This window comes from Pan paniscus, chromosome 1 (assembly GCF_029289425.2).
Source record: "Pan paniscus chromosome 1, NHGRI_mPanPan1-v2.0_pri, whole genome shotgun sequence".
Classification (NCBI taxonomy): Eukaryota; Metazoa; Chordata; class Mammalia; order Primates; family Hominidae; genus Pan; species Pan paniscus.
In genome coordinates, this window is record NC_073249.2 from 94,621,760 (window position 1) to 94,630,270 (window position 8,511).

General features: G+C 50.9%; 1 pseudogene; it reads left to right on the forward strand.

Annotated features, from left to right (window-relative positions):
* Positions 1 to 390: 390 nt before the first annotated feature.
* LOC100987215 (lysosomal acid glucosylceramidase-like) lies at positions 391 to 8,511 on the forward strand (annotated as a pseudogene).

An 8,511-nucleotide genomic window follows, 5' to 3' on the forward strand; every position in this document is an offset into this window, starting at 1 on the left:
TAAATCAGTAGGACTTTATTATAAAATATTGCAGAAAAGTTTCACAAGAATTTTTTGTAGAAAAAGCCCAATCAGGGCCGGGCATGGTGGCTCATGCCTGTAATCTCAGGACTTTGGGAGGCCGAGGCGGGTGAATCACCTGAGGTCAGGAGTTTGAGACAAGCCTGGCCAACATGGTAAAACCCCGTCTTGACTAAAAATACAAAAATCAGCCAGGCATGGTGGTGTGCGTCTGTAATCCCAGGTACTCGGGAGGCTGAGGCAGGAGAATCGCTTGAACCCGGGAGGCGGGGTTTGCAGTGAGCCAAGATCAAGCCACTGTGCTCCAGCCTGGGTGAAAGAGCAAGACTCCGTCGAAAGAAAGAAAGGAAGGGAGGGAGGGAGGGAAAGAAAGAAAAAAGAGAAGAGAGGGGAGGGGAGGGAAGAGGAGAAAAGAAGGAAGGAAGGAAGGAATCCAGTCGAGATCGTTAAATTTGTTGTAATTTTGTCTTTGGCACAATAAACATTAGTCCTTATTAAAACTAACTTTACTTAGAAAATAAAATAGAAAATCCTCAAGGACAAATCACATTGTACAGGAAATATGAAATGTGAAATAATATCCACCTTGGAAATTTTTTTTTTTTGAAACAGAGTTACTCTGTCTCCCAGGCTGGAGTGCAGTGGCACAATCTTGGGTCTCTGCAACCTCTGACTCCTGGGTTCAAGTGATTCTCGTACCTCAGCTTCCCAAGTAGCTGGGATTACAGGCGTGCACCACCACACCCAGCTAATTTTTGTATTTTCATTTCAGATGGGATTTCGCCATGTTGGCCATGAACACCTGTCCTCAAGCTATCCACTGCCTCAGCCTCCCAAAGTGCTGGGATTATAGGCATGAGCTACCGTGCCCAGCCACCCTGGAAAAATTTTACAAAATGAAGTATAAAAAGAAGAAAAGAGGGGCGGGCATGGTGCCTTGTGCCTGTAATCCCAGGACTCTGCAAAGCCGAGGCAGGAGATCCTTTGGGTTTAGGAGTTTGAGATCAACCTGCACAACATAGCAAGACCCTATTTCTACAAAAAATACAGACACTAGGCTGGGCGTGGTGGCTCACGCCTGTAATCCCAGCACTTTGGGAAGCTGAGGCCAGCAGATCACGAGGTCAGGAGATGGAGACCATCCTGGCTAACATAGTGAAACCCTGTCTCTACTAAAAATACAAAAAATTAGCCGGGTGTGGTGGCAGGCGCCTGTAGTCCCAGCTACTCAGGAGGCTGAGGCAGGAGAATGGCGTGAATCCGGGAGGCGGAGCTTGCAGTGAGCCGATATCGTGCCACTGCACTCCAGCCTGGGTGACAGAGCAAGACTCCGTCTCAAAAAAAAAAAAAAATTTTGCTCAGTACCTGGCCAAAAAAGAAGCAGCTCACTCCCTGTACACAGAGGGTAAGAGAAAGGAGATGGTTGAACTTCTAAACTCGCTAAAGCAGGAGAGGCAAATGTGGAATGTGCTCAGGAAATATCTGTGAGATGAATGAATTTGAGGGAAGTAAGGTACTAGATAATTACCTGCCCTACCCAGAACAAATCCTGTGCAACGTTTCCATGAAGAGCAGGAAGTCAGGCCGGGTGCTGTGGCTCACGCCTGTAATCCCAGCCCTTTGGGAGGCCAAAGCGTGCGAATCACCTGAGGTCAGGAGATTGAGACCAGTCTGGCTAACATGGTGAAACCCCATCTCTACTAAAATACAAAAATTAGCCGGGCGTGGTGGTGCGTGCCTGTAGTCCCAACTACTTGGGAGGCTGAGGCAGGAGAACTGCTTGAACCTGGGAGGCGGAGGTTGCGGTGAGCTGAGATCGGCCACTGCACTCCAGACTGGGTGACAGAGTGAGACATCATCTCAAAAAAAAAAAAAAAAAAAAAAAAGAGAAAAGCAGGAAGTCTGGAAGGGGTGGCTACTGACATAGTGAAGCAACTAGTTCAATTCTACAACTTGACAACTACCCCTGTGCCAGGCTGTCTACAAGGATATTTAGAATGTGTAAGACATTCCTTCAAGGAACTCCAGGAACAGAGGCCTGACATGTTGCAATGTTTAGTGTCAAGCAGTGTGCTAGAGACACATTATCACACTCAAACCTCACAACAGTTCTATGAGGTAGGAGTTATCACTCCCCTTTTATAGATGAAACAGAGGCTTAGAGTGATTGATTTACTGAAGGTCAAACAGCCAGTAAATGGTGTAGCAAGGATTCCAACCTTGCCGTTTCACTAAAACTACAAAAAAAGATACAAACAACAGACAAATAGTTCCCAGGCGCCTCCCAAGTTGCCAGGCACTGCGTTTACCTCACTGACCCCTTTGAGGTTGTGGCATTGCCTCCATTTTCTAGGCGAGGAAATAGGCTGAGAGCTGGGGTTAGTCTGGTCATGACTGTGTGTGCCACTCCCACCAAATCTCATTTGATGTGGTTCATGAGGCAAATAGCATGGACAACTTCCTTCACATGTCCACTGAGCATATGGCCTTTTACAACACTTTCTGGTTTCTGAACTACTTTACAAACCTCACTGTCCTGTGAGGAAGGAAGAACAGTTATTACAATCTGCATCTAAAGGGAAGCCAATTGCCCTTTAGAGATATGGCTGCAATTGCCTCACTGCCTGTGTCATGTGACTCTCCGAGGCCCTTAATGAATAAATGAGGGGTGCTGCAGGGGAGCCAAGCTGACCACTCCCCTCCCTCCAGTCCTGCCACCCCACTGCCAGTGTCCGACCCTCCTTGCGCCCTACACTTCACTGGCTAATAACCCCCCTCACTTTTTCCTGTGTTGAAGCCATCCTGGATAATTCCCCACCCACGAATGGTCCCTCCTCATCTCAGAGAGCTCTCCATGCGCACCTGTTACTGTTTCTGTTTTTACCTGTAAATATCTGTGTCTGACTTCCATGCTTCATGCACCTCTATAGGGCAAAGACTGTGTCTTAAACATCACGGTAGCCTCAGCATGTTGTGCAATGAAGGTTTTTTTGTGTTTGTTCTTTTTTTTTTGGTATTAGCTTTATTTGTATCATTTTGAAATTTTTATCAAAAAAGCAGCGTGCCTGCTGTGGTTCCCATCCTCTGGGATTTAGGAATCTTTACCCGATTCTCCATCCAAGTCTGTCTTTCATATTCTAGGCTCTTCCTAAAGTTGTCATTCACATATACCCTCCAGAATTTTATAGGGTGTATAATCTGTAACAACTCGGAGGAAGCCAATTGCCCTTTAGAAATATGGCTGCAATTGCCTCACTTCCTGTGTCATGTGACTCTCCTAGTCATCACATGACCCATCCACATTGGGAAGCCAGAATTACTTGCAGGACTAACCTAGTGCCTATAGCTATGGCAGGTACCTGCATCCTTGTTTTTGTTGAGTGGATCCTCTATCCTTCAGAGACTCTGGAACCCCTGTGCTCTTCTCCTCATCTAGTGACCCTGAGGTGATGGAGTTTTCAAGTCCTTCCAGAGAGGTAAGAGAGAGAGCTCCCAATCAGCATTGTCACAGTGCTTCTGGAATCCTGGCACTGGAATTTAATGAATGACAGACTCTCTTTGAATCCAGGGCCATCATGGCTCTTTGAGCAAGGCACAGATGGAGGGAGGGGTCGAAGTTGAAATGGGTGGGAAGAGTGGTGGGGAGCATCCTGATTTGGGGTGGGCAGAGAGTTGTCATCAGAAGGATTGCAGGGAGAGCTGCACCCAGGTGTCTGTGGGCCTTGTCCTAATGAATGTGGGAGACCAGGCCATGGGCACCCAAAGGCAGCTAAGCCCTGCCCAGGAGAGTAGTTGAGGGGTGGAGAGGGGCTTGCTTTTCAGTCATTCCTCATTCTGTCCTCAGGAATGTCCCAAGCCTTCGGGTAGGGTAAGCATCATGGCTGGCAGCCTCACAGGATTGCTTCTACTTCAGGCAGTGTCGTGGGCATCAGGTGAGTGAGTCAAGGCAGTGGGGAGGTAGCACAGAGGCTCCCTTCTGCCTCATAGTCCTTTGGTAGCCTTCCAGTAAGCTGGTGGTAGACTTTTAGTAGGTGCTCAATAAATCCTTTTGAGTGACTGAGACCAACTTTGGGGTGAGGATTTTTGAAACCGTCTTCAGTCTCTCCAAACAGCTGTGTCCGTTCTCCACATCCTTGTCAGACCTCACCTCTGCTTGTGCTCCCTCCCTCCCAGGTGATGCCCCTGCATCCCTAAAAGCTTCAGCTACAGCTCGGTGGTCTGTGTCTGCAATGCCACATACTGTGACTCTTGACCCCCCCGACCTTTCCTGCCCTAGGTGCCTTCAGCCGCTACAAGAGCAGAAGCAGTGGGCATCGGATGGAGCTGAGTACAGGACCATACAGGCTAATTGCACCGGCACAGGTAAACATTACACCCTTCACCCCGCCGGGCCAGGCTGGGTCCTCCTAGAGGTAAACGGTGTCAGTGATCACCATGGAGTTTCTTCCCTGGGCACTGATAACCCTGTGGATGTCCTCAGGCCTGCTACTGATCCTGCAGCCAGAAGTTCCAGAAAGTGAAGGGATTTGGAGGGGCTGTGACAGATGCAGGTGCCCTCAACATCCTTGCCCTGTCACCCCCTGCCCAGAATTTGCTACTTAAATGGTACTTCTCTGAAGAAGATGAGGAGGAAGGGGACAGGATGACATAGAGCCACTGACACTTTTCTTTGCCAATTCTTTGGACCCTGACTTCTGCCCATCCCTGACATTTGGTTCCTGTCTTAATGCCAGTGAAATAAGATTTCGCCACCTATCATCTGCTAACTGCTACGGACTCAGACTCAGAAAGGCCTGTGCTTCACACAGGTGCCAGCCTCCACAGGTTCCAACTCAGGAGCCCAAGTTCCTTTTGGCCCTGACTCAGACACTATTAGGACTGGCAAGTGATAAGCAGAGTCCCATACTCTCCTATTGACTCAGACTACCATATCTTGATCATCCTTTTCCGTAGGAATCGGATATAACATCATCTGGGTACCCATGGCCAGCTGTGACTTCTCCATCTGCACCTACACCTATGCAGACACCCCTGATGATTTCCAGTTGCACAACTTCAGCCTCCCAGAGGAAGATACCAAGCTCAAGGTAGGCATTCTAGCTTTTTCAGGCCCTGATGGCCCTGATGTCTGGGGGTTGAGAAACTGTAGGGTAGGTCTGCTTGTAGAGACATTTTGTCCCCTGCTGTTTTGTCCTGGGGGTGGGAGGGTGGGGGCTAATGGCTGAACCGGATGCACTGGTTGGGCTAGTATGTGTTCCAACTCTGGGTGCTTCTCTCTTCACTACCTTTGTCTCTAGATACCCCTGATTCACTGAGCCCTGCAGTTGGCCCAGCGTCCCGTTTCACTCCTTGCCAGCCCCTGGTCATCACCCACTCGGCTCAAGACCAGGGGAGCGGGGAATGGGAAGGGGTCACTCAAGGGACAGCCCAGAGACATCTACCACCAGACCTGGGCCAGATACATTGTGAAGTAAGGGATCAGCAAGGATGTGGGATCAGGACTGGCCTCCCCTTTGGCCATGCTGATCTGTGTCCCAACCCTCAACCTGGTTCCACTTCCAGATCTGCCTGTCCTCAGCTCACCTTTCTACCTTCTGGGCCTTTCAGACTTGGATCTGTCAGTCTTGCCCACTCCATCAGGCTTCCTATTCTCTCGGTCTGGCCCACTTTCTTGGCCGGATCATTCATGACCTTTCTCTTGCCAGGTTCCTGGATGCCTATGCTGAGCACAAGTTACAGTTCTGGGCAGTGACAGCTGAAAATGAGCCTTCTGCTGGGCTGTTGAGTGGATACCCCTTCCAGTGCCTGGGCTTCACCCCTGAACATCAGCGAGACTTCATTGCCCGTGACCTAGGTCCTACCCTCGCCAACAGTACTCACCACAATGTCCGCCTACTCATGCTGGATGACCAACGCTTGCTGCTGCCCCACTGGGCAAAGGTGGTAAGGCCTGGACCTCCATGGTGCTCCAGTGACCTTCAAATCCAGCATCCAAATGACTGGCTCCCAAACTTAGAGGGATTTTTCTACCCAACTATGGATCCTAGAGCACCATTCCCCGGGACCTCCAGGGTGCCATGGATCCCACAGTTGGGACTTGAAACCTCTCTAGGCTGGGGGTGGTAGCTCATGGCTATAATTCCAGCACTTTGGGAACCCAAGGTGGGTGGATCACTTGAACCTAAGGAGTTCAAGATGAGCCTGGGAAACATGGTGAAACCCCAACTCTACAAAAAAAAATAGAAAAGTTAGCCGGGTGTGGTGGTGGCACGCCTATAGTCCCAAGTATTCTGGAGGCTAAGGCGGGAGGTTTAGTTGAGCCTAGAATTCCAGGCTGCAGTGAGCTATGATTGTGCCACTGTACTCCAGCCTGTGTGACAGAGGGAGACCCCGTCTCAAAAACAAAAACAAAAAATCCCTCCCAGAACCTCTGTAGTTGCATTCTTCCCACCACCTAATTCAGGATTCCTACAAGAGAAACTAGAAGTTCCAGAAGCCTGTGGGCAGGGTCCAAGGTCACTTGTTCTTCCTTTGCAGGTACTGACAGACCCAGAAGCAGCTAAGTATGTTCATGGTATTGCTGTACATTGGTACCTGGACTTTCTGGCTCCAGCCAAAGCCACCCTAAGGGAGACACACCACCTGTTCCCCAACACCATGCTCTTTGCCTCAGAGGCCTGTGTGGGTTCCAAGTTCTGGGAGCAGAGTGTGCGGCTAGGCTCCTGGGATCGAGGGATGCAGTACAGCCACAGCATCATCACAGTAAGCCACCCCAGTCTCCCTTCCTGCAAAGCAGACATCAGACCCATTAGTAGTCTCACCAAAGACTGATAGAAGCCCTTCCTGTCCAGCTTTCCCCAGCTAGCCTGCCCTTTTGGGCAACTCTGGGGAACCATGATTCCCTGTCTTGCCTTTCCTTCACAGGTCTGCACACCTCATTGCCCCTTTTGCAACTACTGAGGCACTTGCAGTTGCCTCAGACTTCTCAGCTCCCCTTGAGATGCCTGGATCTTCACACCCCGAACTCCTTAGCTACTAAGGAATGTGCCCCTCACAGGGCTGAGCTACCCACAGCCGCCTCTCCCACATGTGACCCTTACCTTCACTCTCTGGGGACCCCCAGTGTTGCGCCTTTCTCTCCTTGCCTTTGTCCTTACCCTAGAACCTCCTGTACCATGTGGTCGGCTGGACCGACTGGAACCCATCATTGTAGACATCACCAAGCACACGTTTTACAAACAGCCCATGTTCTACCACCTTGGCCACTTCAGGTGAGTGGAGGGCGGGCACCCCCATTCCATACCAGGCCTATCATCTCCTACATCGGATGGCTTACATCACTCTACACCACGAGGGAGCAGGAAGGTGTTCAGGGTGGAACCTCGGAAGAGGCACACCCATCCCCTTTTGCACCATGGAGGCAGGAAGTGACTAGGTAGCAACAGAAAACCCTAATGCCTGAGGCTGGACTGTGATGCAGAAAAGCAGGGTCAGTGCCCAGCAGCATGGCTCCAGGCCTAGAGAGCCAGGGCAGAGCCTCTGCAGGAGTTATGGGGTGGGTCCGTGGGTGGGTGACTTCTTAGATGAGGGTTTCATGGGAGGTACCCCGAGGGACTCTGACCATCTGTTCCCACATTCAGCAAGTTCATTCCTGAGGGCTCCCAGAGAGTGGGGCTGGTTGCCAGTCAGAAGAACGACCTGGACACAGTGGCACTGATGCATCCCGATGGCTCTGCTGTTGTGGTCGTGCTAAACCGGTGAGGGCAATGGTGAGGTCTGGGAAGTGGGCTGAAGACAGCGCTGGGGGCCTTGGCAGGATCACACTCTCAGCTTCTCCTCCCTGCTCCCTAGCTCCCCTAAGGATGTGCCTCTTACCATCAAGGATCCTGCTGTGGGCTTCCTGGAGACAATCTCACCTGGCTACTCCATTCACACCTACCTGTGGCGTCGCCAGTGATGGAGCAGATACTCAAGGAGGCACTGGGCTCAGCATTAAAGGGACAGAGTCAGCTCACATGCTGTGACTAAAGAGGGCACAGCAGGGCCAGCGTGAGCTTACAGCGACGTAAGCCCAGGGGCAATGGTTTGGGTGACTCACTTTCCCCTCTAGGTGGTGCCAGGGGCTGGAGGCCCCTAGAAAAAGATCAGTAAGCCCCAGTGTCCCCCCAGCCCCCATGCTTATGTGAACATGCGCTGTGTGCTGCTTGCTTTGGAAACTGGGCCTGGGTCCAGGCCTAGGGTGAGCTCACTGTCTGTACAAACACAAGATCAGGGCTGAGGGTAAGGAAAAGAAGAGACTAGGAAAGCTGGGCCCAAAACTGGAGACTGTTTGTCTTTCCTGGAGATGCAGAACTGGGCCCGTGGAGCAGCAGTGTCAGCATCAGGGCGGAAGCCTTAAAGCAGCAGTGGGTGTGCCCAGGCACCCAGATGATTCCTATGGCACCAGCCAGGAAAAATGGCAGCTCTTAAAGGAGAAAATGTTTGAGCCCA